Source organism: Aotus nancymaae, unplaced genomic scaffold (genome assembly GCF_030222135.1).
Source record: "Aotus nancymaae isolate 86718 unplaced genomic scaffold, 86718_ANA_hifiasm-v0.15.2.pri h1tg000059l, whole genome shotgun sequence".
NCBI lineage: Eukaryota > Metazoa > Chordata > Mammalia > Primates > Aotidae > Aotus > Aotus nancymaae.
In genome coordinates, this window is record NW_026988473.1 from 57,511,250 (window position 1) to 57,534,531 (window position 23,282).

Below are 23,282 nucleotides of genomic sequence, written 5' to 3' on the forward strand. Positions count from 1 at the left end.
TCAGAGACAGGGCTGGAGTCTAAGCTTCTCTAGTAACTCATTCTAAAAACCTTTGGCCCCTTAATTCTACAGGCCTGATTTCCATGTATGGAAATAACTCTTTACTTCATATGTTTTTGGGGAGAAGAAAGGCATAATGATCATTTATAATTTAATCTAATTTTATTTTATTTATTTTTTAAGAGACAGGGTCTTGCTATATTGCACAGGCTGGCCTTGAAGTTGGGCTGAAGTGATGCTCCTACCTCAGCCTCCCCAGTAGCTGAGACTATAGGCACACAGTGACCACCTTAATTTTACTTTTGATTAAAGCTAACAGATTGATAGTTTCACAAGTCAAACTCAATACTATAAGACTTATATCAAAAAAGCAGCAATCCTCTACCTTATCCTTGACTTCTACTTCCCAAAGGCAATCACTTTCAACTTTTAGCACCATGCCTGGTTAATTTTTTTGTATTTTTTGTAGGGATGCGGTTTCGCCATGTTGCCCATGCTGGTTTCAAACTCTTCCTGGACTCAAGCCATCCTCCCATCTCAGCCTCCCAAAGTGCTTGGATTACAGGTGTGAGCCACCATGCCCAGCCCCTCTTCTTTTTCTACCTCATTTAGGTATATCAAACCCTACCAAGTTTTCTGAGATAGTACAGGTGGGAGATAAATCTTTTGAGATGCTGCATATTTGAAAATGTCTCTTTTCCCCTATTTTTTTTTTTTTGTTTGTTTGTTTTTTAAAGAGACAGAGTCTCACTCTGTCACCCAAGCAGGAGTAAACCGTGATCATAACTCACTGTAACTTCAAACTCCTAGGCTCAAGCATCCTCTCATCTTGGCCTCTCAAAGCACTGGGTACAGGTAGGAGCAACAGCGCACCCAGCCCCTACTCTCACAATTAATTGTTAGTTTTGACTTTTTGACTGGGTATAGAATTATAACTTGAAAATCCTTTCCTCTCAGAATGTAAGGTAATTCCTCCACTTTCTTTTAGCTTCCAACACTGCTTTTGAGATGTCAAATGCTTTTGTATATAACCTCTTAATTCTCTCTGGAAGCTTTTATATTCTGATTCCAAAATTTTACGGTGTTCTGAAATTTTATGGTGATGTGTTTCTTTTTTCATTCAGTGTGTTGAGAATTGATGGGATTGTCAATCTAAGCACATGTGTACTTAAGTTCTGAGAAACAGTATCATTTCTTTGATGATTTCTTTCACTTCATGAGCCAACATCTGACTATGAGGAGAACCAAAAATCTGAAGGGAAGAAACAAGAGAAACTGGAGAGAAGAAAATCATAAAAAAAAATTAAATTAATATTCTTAAATTTGAATGCCTTTTAAATTTACATAAACCTTAAACTGATCCTCTAATTTATTTCTTTCCTCTTCTACTTTTTTGTTTTCTACTTCTTTGTTTTCATTCTAATTTCTTTATTTTTGATATTATATAGTTTTATATATTTATATAAATATATATTTTTTAAATATATATTTTAATAAATTTTAATAAATGTATATTAAATACATATCTTTTATACATTATATATAAACATTTTTTATATATACATAATCTTTTGCAACATTTTATATAAATATATTTTATATATTTATATATAAATGTTTTATAGAAATATATTTATATATTTATATATCTATATATTATATATTTATATATAAAATATTTTTATATATTTATATATAAATATTACAAATGTTTTATATATTTATATATAAAATATTTTTATATATTTATATAAATATATATAAATTTATATTTATAAATTTATATTTATATAAATTTAAAATTTGAATATATAATATATATTTATATAAATATATACAAACATATTTTTATATATTTATATATTATATATAAATTTATATGTATATAAATTTATATAAATATAACATATATTTATATTTATATATAAATATATTATATATTTATATATAATATGTATAAATTTATATGTATATAAATTATATTTATATAAAAATTTATATTAAAAATTTATATATATTTATATAAATTTATACAAATATAACATATATTTTTATATATTTAAATATAATATAGATTTATATATATTAAAACATATTTTATATATTTATATATAAATTTATATATTTATATATTATATATATATTTATTTAATATATATAAATATATACAAACATATTTTATATATTTATATATAAATATATATTTATATATAAATTTATATATTTATATATTTATATATAAATATATATGTTTATATATAAATATATAAAATATGTTTGTATATATTTATATATATTAAAACATATTTATATATTAAAACATATTTTATATATTATTTATTTATATTAAAACATATTTTATATATTTATATATTATGTTATATAAATGCTGGGATTACATATAGGCAAGAGTCACTGCATCCAGCCTACTTTCGATATTATATTTTTAAACATCCAAAAATTATTTCTTGCTCTCTGACTATTCCCTTTTTCAAATAGGACCCTATTCTTGTTTCACTGAGGTAATAACTTCTCTGATCTGAGTTTTTTGCAAAAAAAAAATTCTTTTGGCTCCTACATTGTCTCTCTTGAACTCATGTGCTTTCCCTCTCCCTCGCTTCTTCTCCCCCTCCCTCGCTTCTTCTCCCCTCTCTATTCTCTCTTTTTTGGAGGATAGGGTTCCTTCTATATGTTTCTTTTAGTTGCTATTACTCATGTTAGAAATTTTTCTCAAATATTAGGTGATCTTTGCCTATTCTTTCATATTTAAGAGTAAGACACATTGTATGAACAGTAGAGCATTTTAATTGCTAGGCTTCACTGGAACAAGAAAAAATGCCATGCCAATTTTTTTTAATTGGGGGAAGGGACATTCACTGTCTGTGGGTCAGTTTCTCAGAGATATATCCTCCAGTCTCCTATCTGGGGAGATTAAGTCTGACTACCTATATCTGGAAACTAAGAACTGAATAAAGACCTTCACTAAATCCCTGTTTTGTGAATGTTACCTCTCAGCTAAGTCTAGCATCCCCAAGCACAGGTCCTGCCTGATTCTATTTCTCCAGAGAATAAACCTCCAAAGTTCTGCTGAGAAAGGATCTGGGAGTTTAACTGTTCCTTATATAGCCTTTGAACTAATCCTCCTCTTTTCAGCTTCACCTCTCAACATTTGAAAACCTCTAATACCTTGGGCTTTCTAGAGTCTGTACCACAAAATGACTTTGTTGATACTGACATTCTTCTGCAGCCTAAGTTTTCTGCAATTTGCTAAATTTTTCACAACCTGTGCCTCTTTTTCATCTTCTGAAATCATGTTCCCTCTCGTTTACTGTTATTTCCTCTCCTATCTTCTTAGCCCTTGTGAAATACCACCTTTGTTCCAATGGAATTTTTGAAAGGATATAAGATGTACATTTTCAAATTATCTGATTTTAATTACAAGCCCCCTCATAAAGTTCTTGAAAGGACAAAACACATAAAGAATATGAAAGTTTCAGCCAGGTGCAGTGGCTCACGCCTGTAATCCCAGCACTTTGGGAGGCCAAGGCAGGTGGATCACAAAGTCAGCAGTTCAAGACCAGCATGACCAACATGGTGAAACCCCGTCTCTACTAAAAATACAAAAATTAGCCGGGCGTGGTGGCATGCTTGTAATCCCAGCTACTCAGGAGGCTGAGGCAGGAGATCGCTTGAACCCTCGAAGCAGAGGTTGCAGTGAGCAGAGATCACGTCGCTGCACTCCAGCCTGGGTGACAGAGTAAGACTCCGTCTCAAAAAAAAAGAATATGAAAGTTTCTTGGAAAACTTAGAAAATAAATTTTAACCAGTAGTGTTAATGGTGGTATGCTGTTTTTTAAATAGTTAGCCTAGTATAAAGGACTATTTTCTTTGGTGCTCTAGGGAAGCACAAAGTTTCATAATAAAACATCAAAAATATTTGCAGCATGTATATCAAAAGAATTAATACTCTTAACATACAAAAAGTTTCCCCAAAAATCATGAGATAAAGAACCCAGTATAAAATGTGCAATTAATGACACAAAATTCACAGAACTATAAATGGCCAATACACATGAAAAAATACTTAACTTCACTAGTAACTAGAGAGATAAAAATTAAAACAATGAGATATTTGTCTCTCACTGGATTGGCAAAAATTGCAGTGATAATATCTAATGTTGGCAAGGTGTGCAAGGTATGACGATGTTCCTAGTGAAAATCAGAAACCTTAAAATAAAAGGGTTTTCTTGCGCCTGAGTTCTAATTCTAACCCTACCTTTGACTCGATAGGTGTCTCTGAATTAAGTCACCTCTTCTCTCGGCCTCAGTTTCCTCATTAATTAAAAACAGTAACAAAAATCATTAAGAGTATCTAACTTGCTTATCTTATAGAAGTATGAAGAAAAAATGCAACACTGGTATGAAAGGACTTTAAAAACTTCATAGCTCAATACAGTCTTGTAGCATTTATGAGAAGGAAAACCAGTGAATATTCTCTAAAACAAACTGCTTATTGTTGGCTAAACATCGTGTGAAATAAACAACTAATTTCCCCAAAGAACTACAGGAAGAAAGGTAAAAGGAAGAAATCTAGGTTCACTATATGACATTAAACAAATCCTCTAATCTCTATGCTTCCAGATTTGAAGATCTCTAAGAATTCTGTAACTCTTGTAAGGAAAATGAGAAATGAAACTAACTGAAATAGTTGGAAGTCAAACTTGCCAGAGTCTCTGGCTTGAAAAGACTAAGTAGATTACAGGTCAGCTTTGCAGAGACATCTAGCTTCTGATCCACAAATATTTTTTACTGGCCAGCCCTACTTTGTGGTTTGATACAAAGAAATAGTAAAGCTAACAGCATGATGACACCTCCTTAAAGGACCATAACAAACACTCCATAATCTTGTATACTGACTAGACCCAGAAATATAAAGTATTGGAGGTTTATGAACCACAACTCAGCCTTTCTCATCCACTAATAGCAGAAATAGGACTAAAAGTTAGGAAGGAAACCCATAGGGAAAATAACTCCATGGTTCTGTCTAGATACATGAATACCAGCAGACCACATAAAACTGTCCCTAAAATAAATGACAAGAGCACGCCACTAAAAAAATTAATCAATAAGAATGTATTAAGCCCTGACCCATCCCACAGGAAATGACTACCTTTAATGATCTCTTTTTTTAGGTCTTCTAAAAACAATGGGTCATAATCACTTACTGAGCACTTAGCATATGCAAAATATATGTACCTAACATGCCAGTAGACATTTACATTTACATTAGCCAATTTCTTTCTCAAACCAAACCTATGGTTGAGGAATTATCGCATCCATTTTACAGATAAATTGAAGTTCATGGAAATTAACAGACTTATCCAAAATCAAGGATTGCTATTGTCATTATTATTTATCATTGTTCTCATTTTAATGAGGAAACTGAGGCTCAAAAGAGATAAATAACTATTAAGTTATTAAGTAGCAGAATGGGGTTTTGCCCAGGTAGTTCTGCTATTAAAGCTCATACTAATTCCACTACACTGCCTTTCCTGTTCTATGCTAAACCACAAAACAAAAAAAAGACTTCAACTCTAAATAAAGTATGCAGTTAAAAAAAATAAGTGACACATACATACTCTTTCAGATCCTACTGAAGAATAAATGTCATCACCTCTGAAAAGCAGTTAAGCAGCAGTGTTTACAGCCAGGAAAACCAAAGAGGAAGGTGACTATCCTAAGATTCCCTCAATAATGATAGTACCAAAAGAAACTAAGGAAAGATGACATTGCTCCAAGGACTTCTCACTCTCATGATGAGATCACACTTTCATGTCAGGCAGTCTCTGTAGCCATCCAGTGGATAATCTCAAAATAAACAGCTAAATAATTTGATTAGCAAATCCTGCCATTAATGGCCTCTTCCAGTACTTTTGATGAAAACTCTCTCCTAGAACAGAATCTCTCCCAGGCTATATGCAATACTCTCGTCAGAGGCATTTGAACCAGAGCGACTCCATTTTCAGTGAGGTCTAGGAAAATAAGGCTGGGACTTGCTGGGCTGCATTCTCAGAAAGGTAGGCATTACTAGCCTCTAGATGTTTATGGTTAAGGGAACAAATTAATAATGTTCGCTAAACAGACCCAGATTTGGGAGTGTGCAGACATCCCAATATCTGGAGAACAAAGGCATTCCTAATTTTGCTTTAAAGATAATAATATCAATTCTTGCAAAATATAGTAATTATTTATCACAAACCCTTGTAGCAGAACACATCTTCCCATATATGCAAACACTGTCCTAGGGTGGACGCATTCCTCCTCTTACTTTCAGGAATGTCATACTCTGTCTATGGAGTAGCTGTCCTTTCACCACTTTACTTTCTTAATAAACTTGCTTTCACTTTGCACTGAGGACTCACCCTGAATTCTTTCTTGAGTGAGATCCAAGAACCCTCTCCTGGGGTCTGGACCTGGACCCCTGTTCTGTAACACTCTGACCCTTCAAGCAATAAGACCAGGGTCCCCACCTGTGCCTGGATGATTACCTGGGAAAGGCATAACTGACTCCCAGTCCTAAATACCTTACTGAGAGTCTTTGTGTCTGTTGGCCCAGAAGCAACACCAGTCTCATAAATTTTGCTTCCTAATAACAAAGTGGTCTACCTAGCTTCAGCCCCCAGAAAAGGAAAGAAACCTGCCAGAGCAAAAGAAGCTTAATGTTGCAGGGAATACATCTGCATTCTTTTGTGAGCTGCTAGTGTGGATTAAAAAAAAAAACAAAAAGAATAATACCCTGCTGCTGGGTAGCAACTGTTTGACAAATCAGGTGTCTGAAACTCAAGCTCTAACTGGCTTACTTAAAGGTCAATTATTAGCAAACATTAATTATCACTGCAGCTTGCAAGTGCTGCTATTTTGCATTGTTGTTGTTTGCCCAGCCCCCAAACAGCTAGAAAGAGAAATCACTTCCACAGATTCCTACTGTTATCAGCTAGCAAAAACTCCATGCTTGTCTTCATAAGCTGGGAGAAAAGAAGGTGTTGCCTGTTCAAATTTTAAAACAGCCAAACCTGGGCTCATATCCTAGCTTTGCCTCTTACTTGCTGTAAAACTTTGCATTTGTCTCTCAACCTTTCTGATCCTCAATTTCTCCATCTGTAAAATGGATTTTAAAAAATGGGCTCCAGAAATGAAATAAACTAACTGTAAATGACAGATAATTTTTGTCTCTTTGTCCTTCTGAGGAGTACACTATGTACAAAGCACCTACCCTAGGTTTCAGATTGTCACCCTTCAGGAAAGAAGGTATGTTTAATCCCAGAGTATATTAATATCAACAGTAGAATGTTCTCTTCACCCTTTCTCTAACATCTAACACAAGCTATGCACATGACAGGCACAAGAAAAATGACATTCAATAAAGCTTTAACTTATAGATGAACAGAGCTTCTAGGGAGGATGCCTATTCCAGTCCCATCCCTTCCAAGAAGAATCAGAATTAAGCCAACCTAGAGAAACACCTAACTTTCCCTAATTTCGACATTCCTTCATTCAAACTGTAATTTTATCTTTTCTTTTTTTTTTTTTTGAAATGGAGTCTTGTTCTGTTGCCCAGGCTGGAGTGCAATGGCATAACCTTAGCTGTCTGCAACCTCCACCTCCCGGGTTCAAGCAATTCTCCTGCCTCAGCCTCCCGAGTAGCTGGGATTACAGGCGCCCAGCACCACACCCAGCTAATTTTTGTATTTTTAGTAGAGACGGGGTTTTGCCATGTTGGTCAGGCTAGTCTCGAACTCCTGACCTCAGGTGATCCACCTGCCCCAACCTCCCAAAGTTGTGGGATTATAGGTGTGAGCCACCATGCCCGGCCCAAACAGTAATTAATGAGCAACTTTTTAGTGCCAAAGTAACTTCTGGGGCAATGCAGATATGGAGACAAATCAGAAACTGTTCCAGACACCACCAAGTTCATGGTGCAATAAGGAAGACATATCAAAAACAGACAATTAAATTATTGCCTTACAGTTCCAAACCAATTCTTCATTGCCCTGCTCTGTGATACTAGACTAGCCTATGCCGACTACATTTCTCCTTTCCCAGGGGAGTGAGTGCCTATTAGGTTCTGCCAATAGAGGGTGCTGGAAGACGAATACAAAGCCAGGTTGCAATGCTGTTTTTTACAAGGTAGCAAGTAGATCAGTGTGCAGAGGGGTCTTGGTACATTTCAAAGCAGTGACTTTCCAGGTTCTGAGGTGAGCGCCCTCCAGCCAGTTTCTTCTTCATCGCAGAAGAATAAAAAGCAGCACACTGCCACAGCAGCCATACTCTCCTCAGAGGTCTGAATCTCAGCCTTGTGGAGCTCTCTTCTAAGTTCCTTCCTTTTTAACTTTTCCCTCAGCCTTAGGTAAAGCCATCTTTTTCTGGAGTTACTATCTTTACTATACCTTAGAGTTCTCTTTTATCTCTTTTAAGTAGTTAAAAACCTTTACCTAGTTAAACAATTTTTGGCTGGGCATGGTGGTTCACACCTGTAATGCCAGCACTTTGGGAGGTCAATGTGGGCGGATCACAAGGTCAGGAGTTCGATACCAGCTTGGTCAATATGGTGAAACCCTGTCTCTACTAAAAGTACAAAAATTAGCCGGGCATGGTGGCAGGTGCCTGTAGTCATAGCTACTTGGGAGGCTGAGGCAGGAGAATTGCTTGAACCTGGGAGGCAGAGGTTGCAGTGAGCCAAGATCACACCGCTGCATTCCAGCCTGGGTGACAAAGTGAGATGCCGTCTCAAAAAACAAAACAAAATAAAACACCTTTTACCTAGTTAAACAAGTCTTAATATTAAATTTTACCTATTCAAATGATTGATGAGATTTCTGTCTCCTCAACTAGATCCTAAATAGGATAAATGTTATGATGCTGGTCATAGAGTCCAGCCTCCATATTTTACAGATAAACTGGAGCTGAGATTGGAGCAACCCGCCCAAAGTCACACAGTGGTAGACCTGGGATTAGTAGTCCTGTTCCTAATTCTCAATAAACAATAAACATGTAGCAAACACACATTCTGCATCCAGGCTCTATGTCGGTTGTTGAAAAACAATAGATTACAAATCCCTCCCATCAGGGGAACCTACTATCTAGTAGAGGAGACAGACACCGTAACCAGAAAGAGTTCTAGTGCAGGGTGACAAGCACTAAGACAAAGAGAAAAGGAATTACTAGCTCTGGGAGAGTGGAAGACAGCTTCCTAGACATTCTCATTTCACTACACTTTACTCCCCAATCTGAAAGACACCTGAGCTGCGCAGAAGGTTAAACAACCTCAAAACAAACCTGTAACCAAGGCTTAAGAAATCGAAGTAACCAAACAAGAAGCCTAAACTCTGGACATAACCAGAAATAACACTAATGGCAAATCCTAAAGTAGGAAGCAATACAGAAACAAATTATGGACGAACATTCATCAGTATTAACTTGGGAGATGAACTGTGCTGGCTCACAAAGAACAACAGACATCAGATAAACGACAGTATCCTGGAAGACTTTTCAAAGGAGAATATAATTATGCTAACTAAGCTCTGAAGAAAGGCTGGCAAGACTGCAGAGGAGATGTGGCCTGTTTCGGAGAGCACTTGCATATGAGTGAGAATACACCTATGGTAAGTAGACACTGGCACAGAGTAATAGGAAGAGATCTTGAGAGCCCCAGACCACAGAGGAAACCTAGGTTTACCTTACTCTCCAGTTCTAACTGAATCAAGCTTCTCACTGCTTCCCTCAAACAACAAGCTCTTTCATATTTCCGTGATTTTGCATATACTGTTTTCTCTGCTCACAATGCCTGCAAAGCTGACCCGTCCCGCAAAGCACAAACCAAGTACCACTTTTTTCTTTTTTTGGTGACAGGGTTTCCCTCTGTCATCCAGGCTGGAGTGCAGTGGTGTGATCACAGCTCACTGCAGCCTGAACCTCCCAGGCATAAGTGATTCTCCCACCTCAACCTCCCAGGTAGCTGGAACCACAGGTACACACCATTATGCCTGGCTATTTTTTTTGGTAGAGACAGATTTTTGCCATGTTGCTCAGGCTGGTCTCAAACTCCTGGACTCAAGCGATCCACCCTCCTTGGCCTCCCAAGTGTTTGGATCACAGGCATGAGCCACCATGCCCAGCCCCAAGTATCATGTTCACTGTAGTTTTTTCCAATCATTCCCTGCACCCTTGATCTGGGTAGAATTAATGATTCCCTGTTTAGTGATCTTTATATATCTCTTCATTATAGCACTTCTTATGCTGTAACGTAATTATTTGTTTGTATGTCACTTTCCAAACAAACCATGAGATTCCTATCAGGACATATACCCACCCCACCCCTGCCCAGTGCCTGTTATTATTCCTAGTACACAGCAGGAGTAACATATACAGAATTGCTCTACTGAATTGCCTGGATAAACTCAGCCTTTAAGCCTAACAATGAATGGATCCTGGAGCCCTACCATTTCCCAATTCACGATAAATCCCTCCTGGGGTCTGGAACATTAGGCTGTACTAGAAATTCAGCAAATATTTCTACTTGAGAGCTTAAGTATTTCCTTGTGCCAAACTGGCAATGCAACTGTATATCTTCAGAGCTTCCACTGAAGGAATCAGTTTTTAGCAAGTCTAACCACAACAGTTCTTCATCCTCCTCCTCTACATAATTTGGAAAATAGACTGAGAATTCCAATCAGCTGAAACCTTCCTAGAGCGAGGACTTGATTGTTTACTACAGTTCAAACCGTTGCTATCTAAATATCAATGTTGCTGGCATGTTTTTTTCTTTTGGCAGCTCATTCTGACTTAGGGCAGATGCATCACGCACTGCAATCAGAGGGCAGGAGTTAGACTCAAGAGGATGAGTACCAGGCTCTATCACACCTTATTTTTCCAGGTGAACTTGGACAAGTCATTTATTTAATCTCTCTAAACTTCAATTTCCCAGTTGGAAAAGAGGAAAAATACTACCTGTCTTATCAGGCTACTACAGGATCAAATGAGGAATATTCCTTACCGCATTGCTCTCTGAACTTACGAATTTAACCTTCTCTGTAGAAGCCATATACAAAAGCCAGAACAGAGAAGAAACAGAGCAGTAAGGTTCCAACCAGACAACCTGAGATTAATCCCAGCTTACTACTTAACTATGTGATATGAGCAAGGCATTTAATTCTCCGAACCTGAGTGGTCCAATTTATAAAATGGGTATAATCCCACCTGCCCTACATACCTTATATTATCATTATGAAGCTTTTTAAAAATGAGATAATTATAGATGAAAGCAATTTATTTGAGAAATCATGAAGTTTCATTATAATATGTCACTTATGTGGAATTCAGCAACCCAATTACTTTGTCTTTATGGAACACACAGAAAACTAGGAAGCAAGCAAAAAAGGCCTCTCCAAAACCAAAATAACTGTCTTTAATTCTTCACGCTTTACTACTAGTAGAATCCCTAGGACCTTACTCTTCCTTTGAAAACACATCTAATAAACAGTAATTTGGGAGCACCACACAGAGTAGGTGAGAAGTGACAAAGTAAGAAAGGAGAACAATATTCTCTGTTGTGTTTCACAAACAGCAAGGAGAAAAGGCAGATAGGTAATTCAAAACAGCCATAAAAATGTAAAAAGCATAGTATTCTCACCAAAAAGTGGCTTTTTGTTTTTGTTTTAAAGTATAGTATTAGGGTATTTAGTATAAAATGTATCACTGTAACATAAAAAAAACAGAATAGCTGATGTTCAAAATAATGAACTTGAACCTCAAGAAAGATTCAATAATGTTCTAACTATTCTGAAGAGGGCAATATATAATGTATTAAGGGGGAAAATTCACTCAAAACAGTAAACTTTTAGGAGGAGTGCTTAAATGAATAACGTCTCAACTGTCAAAGTCAGTCAGTCATCTGGTTGGTACTTCTACCTAATTTGCTAATGGACATAAAAATTTATTGATGGAATTATGAACAAGTGCCCTAAGATCACACAGCTTGTTAAGCAATGGATTCAAAACCCAAGTCTCTCAGAATCAAAAGCCCATACTCTTCCCAGTTCAAACAGCTACCTTCAAACATGGTAATTCATGATTTTTTCACCTGTCAAACAGGAAATGAAATGCTGATACAGACTTCTTGATAAAGTTGATAAATTGAATAAATGTCCTCCCCTTAGACCTTACTTTTGGATTTTTAATAAAATGTAAAACCATAAAAACAAAGAGAAATGGAGAAGAGCAGTAGCCATAAAATACCGAAAGCTAAAAAGTAGATGGATGAGCAGAAACTGACTTATCAGAAACAAGGAAAATGAATACTAAGTCAGCAGTGAGAAAAAAAACAAAAATTCAATTTTACCTGTAGAATTTGCACAAGGCTCAGAAACTGGAGGTACCATGTCTTTTGTTTTTGTTTTTGTTTTTTTGAGATGGAGTCTCACTCTGTCACATAGGCTGGAGTGCAATGGTGTGATCTCAGCTCACTGCAACCTCCGCCTCCTGGATTCAAGCAATTCTCCTGCCTCAGCCTCCCAAGTAGCTGGGATTACAGGCGCCCACCACCACAACCAGCTAATTTTTTATGTTTAATAGACACAGGGTTTTGCCATGATGGTCAGGCTGCCCTGGAACTCCTGACCTCAGGTGATCTACCCACCTTGGCCTCCCAAAGTGCTGGGATTACAGGTGTGAGCCACCACGCCCAGCAGTATAATGTATTTCTAGAAAGAAAGAATACTAAAATCAGAGAAATTGATTACATGAAAATCTGTCTGAGAAGCTGTTAAAGATGAAGATTGCCTTCCCTACTATAGAAGACTGAAAGTTTTCTTTTCCCTCTGCAGAGAGTTAAAGCAGAGAGGGTCTCCAGACGACAGGCACAGTTGAGGGCAGGGTAACTATACAGCAAAGAAGACTGTAAGTGAGTTCAATATTGAGGATCCCTCTGCAGCCTTCTTCTTCCACTTAGCTTCCAGACCACAGGCAGCCAAGCCTCCAACTTGTAGGAAGGAGACTAGAGGATTCTTCCAGAGAATCTGACCAGCCCTAGTGTAAAGACCTAAAGATACTGACATGTAGTTGCCCCACATATAGCCCAGGCAAATCACCACACAGTGAAGTCCACAATCAGTAAGCCCAACCTATGTATTGAAAACCATTTTTTTTTTTGAGAGACAGGGTCTTGCTGTCACCCTATCTTCACACTTTACTATTAGCAGAGTCTCTCTTTGAAAACACATCTAATAAACTCAGTAATTTGGGAGCATCACACAAGGCTGGAGTTTGGTGGCACAATCATAGCTCACTGCAGCCTTGAACTCCTGGGATCAAGTGTTCTTCCCATCCTAGCCTGCCATGTATCTGTGACTATGGATGCTCGCCACCACACCCAGTGATTTTTCTTTTTTTTTTTAGACACAGGGGTCTCGCTATGCTGCTAAGGCTGGTCTCAATCTCCTGGGCTGAAGTGATCCTCCAGCCCTGACTTCCCAAGGCACTAGGGCTGCACGTGTGAGCCACCACATTCGGCCTGTACTTAAAACTTTTTTTTTTTTAAGACAGGGTTCACTCTGTCACCCAGGCTTGGGTGCAGCCTCAACCTCCCCGGGCTCAGGTGATCCTCCCATCTCAGCCTATAGGTGCACACCACCACACCTGGCTAATTTTTCTATTTTTTGTAGAAATGAGATTTTGCCATGTTGCCCACGCTGGTCTCAAATTCTTGTATCAAGCAATCTGTCTACCTCAGTTTCCCAAAGTGCTGGGATCACAGAAGTGAGTCATCACACTCAGCCTGCATTTAAAACTTCTAATCAGCTTTTTAGTATTCCACTTTTAAATATAAATAGACAACCAAAGATCACCAGATATACAGAAAAGCCCCAACATAAAAAACAGAATTCAGATCCTATTTATACCAGAAGAAATTTGGGGCTCCAAATGAAAAGTTATTTAAAAGAAAACATAAGTATGCTTGTCTTCATCACAGTTTGTCAATGGTAAATCTATCAGATGAACCTCAGCCATCAACCTGAGGATAAATAGGACTCTCCAAACCTAGGGTTTGTTTTATTGATGGCTATTCACTTCATGGGGGCAAGAGATACAATAAAAAATAATTTGCTGAGTCCAGCAAGATGCTGTACTGTATCTGCATTTATTTTTCTGATTCTGAAGACATCTGTTGTGAATGGATCCATATATGAATAAATTGAGTGTTCCAATGAAGGCACTAAAAGGAACTAATGGGTCATAAACAAAGCATTAAGAGATGCAACATCATGTCTACTAATCATTGATGCTACAAAATGTACTTAGATTTTTGTATGAGGAAGAAGGTCTCTAATGCCATGGCATTTCCCCTTCAGAAGTCAGAGAGAACTTCACACAAAACGTGGTGCTTGAGAAGAGTTTTAAAGAGAGAGTAGAAGTTTGTCAGGCAAAACAGAGGAACAGAAAAGAGGGGAAGTGTAACACAAAAGAAAGACTACCAAGGGCCAGTCTAAATGAGCATAGAAGAGTCAAACTGCAATTAATAATAGTACCACAAGGGCAATAGGAAGTGAGCCTGAAAGGGCAGGTCAAGAAACACTTTGTAGCCCAAGTGTGGTGGCTCATGCTTGTAATACTAGCACTTTGGGAGGCCGAGGCTGGTGCTTTGCTTGAGCTTAGGAGTTCGAGACCAACCTGGGCAACATGGCGAAATTCCATCTCTACTAAAAATACAAAAATTAGCTGGGCATGGTGGCATACACATAGAGTCCCAGCTACTTGAGGGGCTGAGGTAGGTGGATAACTTTAATCCAGGAAGCAGAGGAGGCAGAGTGAGAGTGGCTATAATCTTCCAAGCTATGTACTAGCTGTTCCCAGAAGGCAGTTCTCATACTTACCAACTCCAGGTTCTGTTCTCAGCTTACTGTGAAGCAAATTATTCCATCTCTAAGACACCAGTGACTACCAGAGATACTCTAATGATCCCCCTGAGGAAATCAGCAGCTCAAGGCCTCTACCTTCAGGTTCCTCCTAAAGTCTTCTTTAAGCCTCTACCCTCAGGTTCCTCCTAAGGTCTTCTTTAAGCAGACAAACACTGTGTTATGTTAGTTTATCAGAAAGTATTTCTCAGTCTGGTTTCAAGGAAGACATGAATCTGCCCAAGCCTTCACTTTCCAATTCCCAATGATGGTGGCAAATTCTAGCCACTTCTTGGAACTATATTAAACTAACATGTGTACACATACACTTGCATAAATGTCTGATTTCCCCATGTATACTCCTTAAGGAGATAGGAAGAAAATTAGAAGGGAATATTTAATGAGCACCAACTTAACACTTGATCCTTTCCTATACATTCTCTCATTTAATCCTCACTGTACCTTGGGCAACGTGATATCTATAACTTCATTTTTAGAGATGAAGAAACTATGGCTCAGAGATTAAATTATTTACTCAAGGTCTGAGACTTGAAGCCACATGTCTGAGTTGACCAACACTTTTCTACTACCTCATATCAGGTTCCCCATATCATATTTTATTCATTACTAAATATTCACTCAATACATTCTGTTAAATTATACTAAGTCACTCACTGAACAAATTAGCAACCAAGAAAAGCAATCAAACAGAAAAACAAAGGACAAATGAAAAACTTGGACAATGGATGCAGGTTCCAAAAAAATTTTTAAAAAGAGAGAGTGAAGCAGCAACGTCAACCCCAACAAGCTCTTCAGAGCCCTAACTAATATTGGCAAGGATTGAAATCGCCAAAATACATGTTGATAGATCTCCATTCCAGAATTTTATCTCCTCAGCCAGCCCAGCAGAGTCCCTGGTAAATTACTGCCAGTCAGGCACACATCACAAATGAGTTACAATAAGCAGAGGTAATCTTTCCCTGTAGCCTTCCCACTCTTACAAACCACTAGGAACTATAAAGAAAGCTTTTGTTCTCCATCTGATATGCCCTTGCTGGTAAAGGGGAATTGGGTTTGAGAAGCAGATGGCTTGTCAAAGAGACTAAAACCTAAAGTGAAAAGGAAGTAATTTACTAAAACCAAACATTCCAAAAGAGAAACCAAGCTTCTCTGAGGTGACAGAGTATCTTAATCGTCATGACTTGCCCTCTAAACAGACTGTCCCCAAAGCACCTTGTCAGAGGGGCTGAGGCAAAGACTCAGACTAGCTCTATCCACATTCATCTAGATTTTTCTAAAAGTAAGCATCATTTGTTTGTAGCAACTATGTTTGGTTATGGAGATTTCGCTGTCAAAGTAATTTGTTATGGAAGAAAAGTACTATTATACTAGTTAGATCCTCAATATAAGAAGAGACAGAAAGGAACTTACAGGTTACATAAGATAATGTAAGTAAAGAACCTAAAAACTGAGCTAGCACAAAGTAGATGATTAATTTGGCTGTGCATTTTAATCTGCTATGTAACTTAAGTCCCTTCCCCTCTCTGGGTCTTCATCTTCTCACCTAACTTAACAGTTAAATGGTACAACATTTAACTTAAAGAATCAATTGAATTAAATGATCTCAAACACTCCAGGAATATCAAGAGTTTTTATTTATTTATTTTTATTTTATTTATTTATTTATTTATTTATTTTGAGACTGAGTCTCGCTCTGTCACCCAGGCTGGAGTGCAGTGGCGCAATCTTGGCTCACTGCAACCTTCGCCTCCCAGGTTCAAGCAATTCTCCTGCCTCAGCCTCTGGAGTAGCTGGGACTACAGGAGTGTGCCACCACACCTGGCTAATTTTTTGTATTTTTAGTAGAGACGGGGTTTCACTGTGTTAGCCAAGATGGTCTCGATCTCCTGACATTGTGATCTGCCAGCCTTGGCCTCCCAAAGTGCTGGGATTACAGGCGTGAGCCACCGTGCCCAGCCTATTTATTTATTTTTGAGACAGAGTCTCACTCTGTCGCCCAGGCTAGAGTGCAGCGGCACAATCTCAGCTCATGGCAACCTCTGCCTCCCGGGGTTCAAGCCATTCTCCTGCCTCAGCCTCCCGGAATAGGTGGGACTACAGGTGCAAGCCACCACGCCTGGCTAATTCTTTGTATTTTTAGGAGAGAAGAGGGTTTCACTGTGCTAGCCAGGATGGTCTCAATCTCCTGACCTCAGGTGATCCACCCGCCTCAGCCTCCCAAAGTCCTGGGATTAAAGGCATGAGCCACTCCACCCGGCCACAATCAAGACTCTTTACTAGACAAGAAGCTCTTATTGCTCCTTCTAGCTACACTCTGAGGACTAATAGTTTACCTCTACCTGTCCATCTGCCACTTCTAAGCCAAGAGCATCCTTTACAGTGCAGCTCACCATCTGTGCTGGATGCTTCATTAAGTGTAAAGCTGATACTGTACTTTGTTAGAAGGCTAGTGCACAAATGTTACCTGGAGATGAATAAATCATTCCAGTTGTGTTGGGTTGCAACTGCAAAGGCAGCATCTGTAAGTCTGAAAACAGATGGTCTTATAAGGATAGAGGATTTGGCTCTTATCTAATTTTCCTAAGGCAAGCAGGTTTGGACCAGCAGGAAGCCTGACTCGGAAGTGCCAGAGTAGAGCTAGCATCCAGTGATGAGGAAAGATGACAGAATTGCACATGCAGTTTCTTTCCATAATAAATGAATATATAAGAGGATGCAATTACCAAAATCCCAAGCTCTTATTTTTGTACCTACTCATCAACTTCTAAATCATTTTCTTTTTCATCCAACACTTTCTTATTTCAACATAAAGATATGCTTAGAGAAACTACCTAGTAAAGCCTGGCACAAATAAGAACTTTAAGATCTGCTGACTAAAACAAAGAAAAACAAATTGAAATGTTTTAATAAAAGTAGAAAAAATGCCTATGACACTGTCAATAATAGTAGGTGTACATTAAACCCATGTTAATGTTTCAGGTCTAGGTATTTTACATACATACTCTCATCAATTCTCCAAGCAACCTTTATTTCATTATCTCCATTTTATACATAAGAAACTTATGTTGAGAAAAGAAAAGATACTCTGCCCAGAGTCAGACACCAAATTAACTAATGGAAGTCAGAACTAACCCCCACTCCCACACCTACCAAGGGCTACATGACTCCACAACTCCGCATTTTGTCTGCCTCCTGCTCAACCAATTGCCTTCTTACTATTCCACAAAACACACCTGGCTCGTTCCTACCTCGGGATCTTTCTATTTGCTGTTTCCTCTGCTGAACTCTCTTCTACTGTATCTTCTCATAGCTTACTACTTAAAATCATTCAGGTCTCTGCTCAAATGCAACCTCTTCAGAGAGGCTTTTCTTGATCATCCTCCCAACATATGCTGTTCCCTTATCTTGCTTTATTTTTTATTATGGCCCTTACATTTTGTGTGTGTGTGTGTGTGTGTGTATGTGTGTCTACTTTTCTTTTTTAGAAGGAGTTTTACTCTTGTTGCCCAGGCTGGAGTGCAATGGCGCAATCTCGGCTCACTGCAACTTCCACCTCCCAGGTTCAATCAATTCTCCTGTCTCAGTCTCCTGAGTAGCTGGGATTACAGGCATGCGCCACCACACTCGGCTAATTCTGTATTTTTAGTAGTAGCAGTGTTTCACCATGTTGGTCAAGCTAGTCTCGAACTCCTGACTGCATGTGATCTGCTTGCCTCAGCCTCCCAAAGTGCTTGGATTATAGGTGTGAGCCACCTTACCCAGCTTTTTTTTTTTTTTTTTTTTTTTTTTTTGCAATGGCATGATCTTGGTTCACCACAACCTCTGCCTCCCAGGTTCAAGTGATTCTCCTGCCTCACCCTCCCAAGTAGCTAGGATTATAGGCATGCACCACCACACCTGGCTAATTTTGTATTTTCAGTAGAGACAGGGTTTCTCCATGTTGGTCAAGCTGGTCTCGAACTCCTGACCTCAGGTGATCCAAACACCTCACTCTCCCAAAGTGCTGGGATTAAAGGCATGAACCACCGCACCTGGCCACATTATATTCTTTATTAACGTGATTTTTTACTGTCAGTTCCCCCCTCTCCAGCAGAATGAATGACCTGTGAGGGCAGGAACTTTGTCTTGGTTACAATTGTATCTCCAGCACTTTGAACAGTGACCACGAGCAGGCGCTCATCAAATATTCACTGAATAAATAAATTAGGCTGGGTACGGTGGCTCACGCCTGTAATCCTAACACTTTGGGAGGACAAGACGAGCAAATCATCTGAGGCCAGGAGTTCAACACTAGCCTGGCCAACATGGTGAAACTCCCTCTTTACTAAAAATAAAAAAATTAGCTGGGTATAGTGGTGCATGCCTGTAGTCCCAGCTACTCAAGAGGCTGAGGCAGGAGAATCACTTGAACCCAGGAGACGTAGACTGCAGTGAGCCGAGATCACACTACCACACTCCAGCCTGGGTGACAGAGTGAGACTCCATCTCAAAAAAAGAATAATAAAAAAACAATAATAATTAAATCATATGTGCTCACAATCACAGAGCTCTATAATGTTAGTGTAAAATGGTAGTTGCTATAGACTAGAAAGACCACAGGCTTTGAGATCAGGCAGAGCTGTATTCAACTTTCTTACTGATTATGATAGTGTGACTTTGGACAAGTCCCTAAACTTCATTAATCTCCTCATCTGTAAAATAAGTATAAATACATAGGTCCCATAGATTTGTTATGATAATTAAATAAGATAAACTCATGAAAATGCTTTGTGTAAAGTATAAAGTATTATAGAAATGTTTATTATGATGATAGGACAGAGTTTAGAGACAATCTAGTTAATCACTTCAGAGATCACCCCAAGGCCCTAAAAGGTAAAGTGAACTATCCAATGTCCCACAGTTATTTAAAACCAAACCATAATTGACTCTAAGATTCCAGGTGACCACACTAGGACAGCTGGCATTACCCACCACAGATTACCTGACTCGGGTACTCCACTTTCTCTTGGTTCTTCCTCTATCTCACTGGCTACTCCCTTGATTTTCTCAACTTCTCTATGTTAGAGTGTCCAGAGTTTGGCAGTCAGATCTCTTCTTTGCTCTAAGTACACAAATTTCCTAGGTGATCACATCTACTCCATGGCTTTATATATGCTAATGACTCCCAAATTTTTATCTCCAACTTGAACTTCTCTAAATTTCACACTTTTATATCCAACTGCCTGACATCTTTTGGTTATCTAATAGCCATCGTAAAATGTAATTATGTCCAAAACCAAATGTCTGACTCTTTCCTGCAAACCTGCTCCTCCCAGTGTTTCCATCTTTATAAATGGCAATCCTAGGCAGGGCACAGTGACTCATGCCTGTAAGCCCAGCACTTTGGGAGGCCAAGGAGGGCAGATCACCTGAGGTCAGGAGTTTGAGACAGGTACCAAAATACAAAAATTAGCCAGGCGTGGTGGCACACACCTGTAGTCCCAGCTACTCAGGAGGCTGAGGCAGGAGAATCACTTGAACCCAGGAAGCAGAGGTTGCAGTAAGCCAAGATCACACCACTGCACTCCAGCCTGGGGGACAAGAGCAAAATTCCACCTCAAAAAAAAAAAAAGGGGGCAATTCTAATCTTGTAGTTGCTCAAGGCAAATACCTCCGAATCTTCTTTGACTACTTTACTTTCAAAATCTCATCCAATCTATCAGCAAATACTTGTTAGCTCTACTTTCAAAACATATACAGATTCTAACCATTTCCTACCATTACTACACTGGCTCAAGCCTTCATTATTACTATTGTAATAGCCTCCTATCTAAAGCCCCTGCTTCTATCCTTGCCATCTGCCTATCCTGTCTCTCTCTCCCCAGAAACCAAAACAATCCTTTTAAATTGTTTGGAGCACTTAACTCCACTCTGTTCGAAACCCTGCAATCAACAGAGTAAAATATCATCTCAGAGTAAAATATAAGGTCATTACCATGACTTACAAGACTCCAGTAATCTAGCTCCCTTCCACGTATCTAACTTATCCCTTAGCACTCTCCTCCTTGCTCCATACTGCAGTAAAATTAAATTTTAGCATCAACATTTGTGTTGTTTAGAAACCATTCTGAGGGGGCCAAAAGCACAGAGACCAAGAAAAACATACTAGCCTTGGATGGCTTAAAGTAAACAACAGGAAAATTCTTCCCTTCTTGTTATTCTTTGACAAACCAAGTACATTCCCACTTCAAGGACTTAGTACTTACAGTTCTCTCTGTGTAAAGCATTCTTCCCTCGAATTATCAATATGACTTACTCCTTTATTCCATTAAGATCTCTACTCAAATTTCACCTCATCAGTGAGGCCTAAGTTAACTGATTATACCTAAAATAGCTCCCTCCCTTTCAATCACTCCCTTTTCCCATACCCTGCCTTATTTTTTTCTCTCTACCCACTAGAACACAATTTGAAAGCAGGGACTTTATTTTATTCATTGCTGTATCCCTGGAGCTAAGATCATATTTTAAGTGTAATCAATTCCAGTAATCAATTTCAGTCTTTTTTTTTTTTTGAGACGGAGTCTTGCTCTGTCGTCCAAGCTAGAGTGCGGTGGCACAATCTCAGCTCACTGCAACCTCTGCCTCCAGTGTTCAAGCAATTTTCCCACCTCAGCCTCCAGAGTAGCTGGGATTACAGGCACCCACCACCATGCTCAGCTAATTTTTAGTATTTTTAGTAGACACAAGGTTTCGCCATATTGGCCAGGCTGGTCTTGAACTCTCAACCTCAGGTGATCCGCCTGACTCAGCCTCTCAAAGTGCTGAGATTACAGGTCTGAGCCACTGTGCCTGGCCCATTAATTGTTCTTTAACTATATCTTAAGTCTTCAATCTGGTCTTACCCTAAACAAACTGAATATTCTTTGAAAATGGCCATTTTCCAAGTATCCTGAGTACTTTCAATTCAACCTGAGAGAAGTAACCAAAAAAAATGGCAAAATGATAAGATTAAGCTATATTTATTTCCTCTGGGTCTCTCTTATAATCAACTAACAAATCAGTATTAATAAGCACTTTTGGGTGCAGAGTACCATCTTACTAAAGAAGGATATCACCAAGCTAAATAGTAAAGCATAATGAGATACATAGAGTGTCTCACATCTATAATCCCAGCACTTTGGGAGGCCAAGGTGGGAAGATCAATCAAGTCCAGGAGTTTCAGACCATCCTGGGCAGTGCAGCGAGACTCTAACTCTACAAAAAATAAACAAAATTAGCTGGGTATGGTGGCACATGCCTGTAGTCCCAGCTAATTGAGAGGCTGAGGCAGGAGGATCACTTGAGCCCAGGAGTTTGAGGCTTCAGTGAGCTATGATCCCACCACTGCAATCCAGCCTGAGTGACAAAGCAAGATTCAGTCTCTTAAAAAAAAAAAAGGAACAAGGTGAGCAATGAGCTAATGAAAAGTTGTTCAGCATCATTAGCCATCCGGGAAATGCAAATCAAACCAAAATGAGATACCATTTCACACTGACTAGGTTGGCTAAAAGAAAAAAGACAAATAACAAGTGATTACAAGGTTGTGGAGAAAATAGATTCTTCATACACTGCTGGTAGGAATGAATGTGAAGTGGTACAGCCACTGTGGAAAACAGTTCCTCAAAAGGGGTAATCATAGAGTTACCACATGCTCTAACAACTCCACTCCTAGATGTATACCCAAGAGAAATAAGAAACCTATATCCACATAAAAACTTACATGCTAATGTTTGTAGCAACATTACAAATAATAGCTAAAAGTGGGAACCATCCAAATGTCCGTCAACTGATAAACAAATAAAAAGTGGCATATCCATACAATGGAATATTTAACGATAAAAAGGAATTAAGTACTGACACATACAACAACATGAATGAACCCTGAAAATACATACATACATACATACATACATACATATATATATATATATATATATATATATATATTTTTTTTTTTTTTTTGAGACAGTCTCCCTCTGTTGCCAGGCTGGAGTACAGTGGTACAATCTTGGCTCACTACAACCTCCACCTCTTGGGTTCAAGAGATTATCTTGCCTCAGCTTCCCAAGTAACTGAGATTACAGACATGCAATACCACGTCCAGCTAATTTTTGTATTTTTAGTAGAGACGGGATTTCACCATGTTGGCCAGGCTGGTCTCTAACTTCTCACCTCAAGAGATCCACCCATCTTGGCCTCCCAAAGTGCTGGGATTACAGGCGTGGGCCATCACATCAGGCCAAACATCAAAAATACTATGCTAAATGAAAAAAGCCAGCTACAAAGGCCACATAT

The 23,282-nt window shown here is 38.6% G+C and overlaps 1 protein-coding gene across 9 annotated transcripts in view; it reads right to left on the bottom strand.

The window, feature by feature from the left end:
• FAM168A (family with sequence similarity 168 member A) overlaps positions 1-23,282 on the bottom strand; it is a 168,228-nt gene that overhangs the window by 99,472 nt on the left and 45,474 nt on the right. The window lies entirely within an intron of this gene.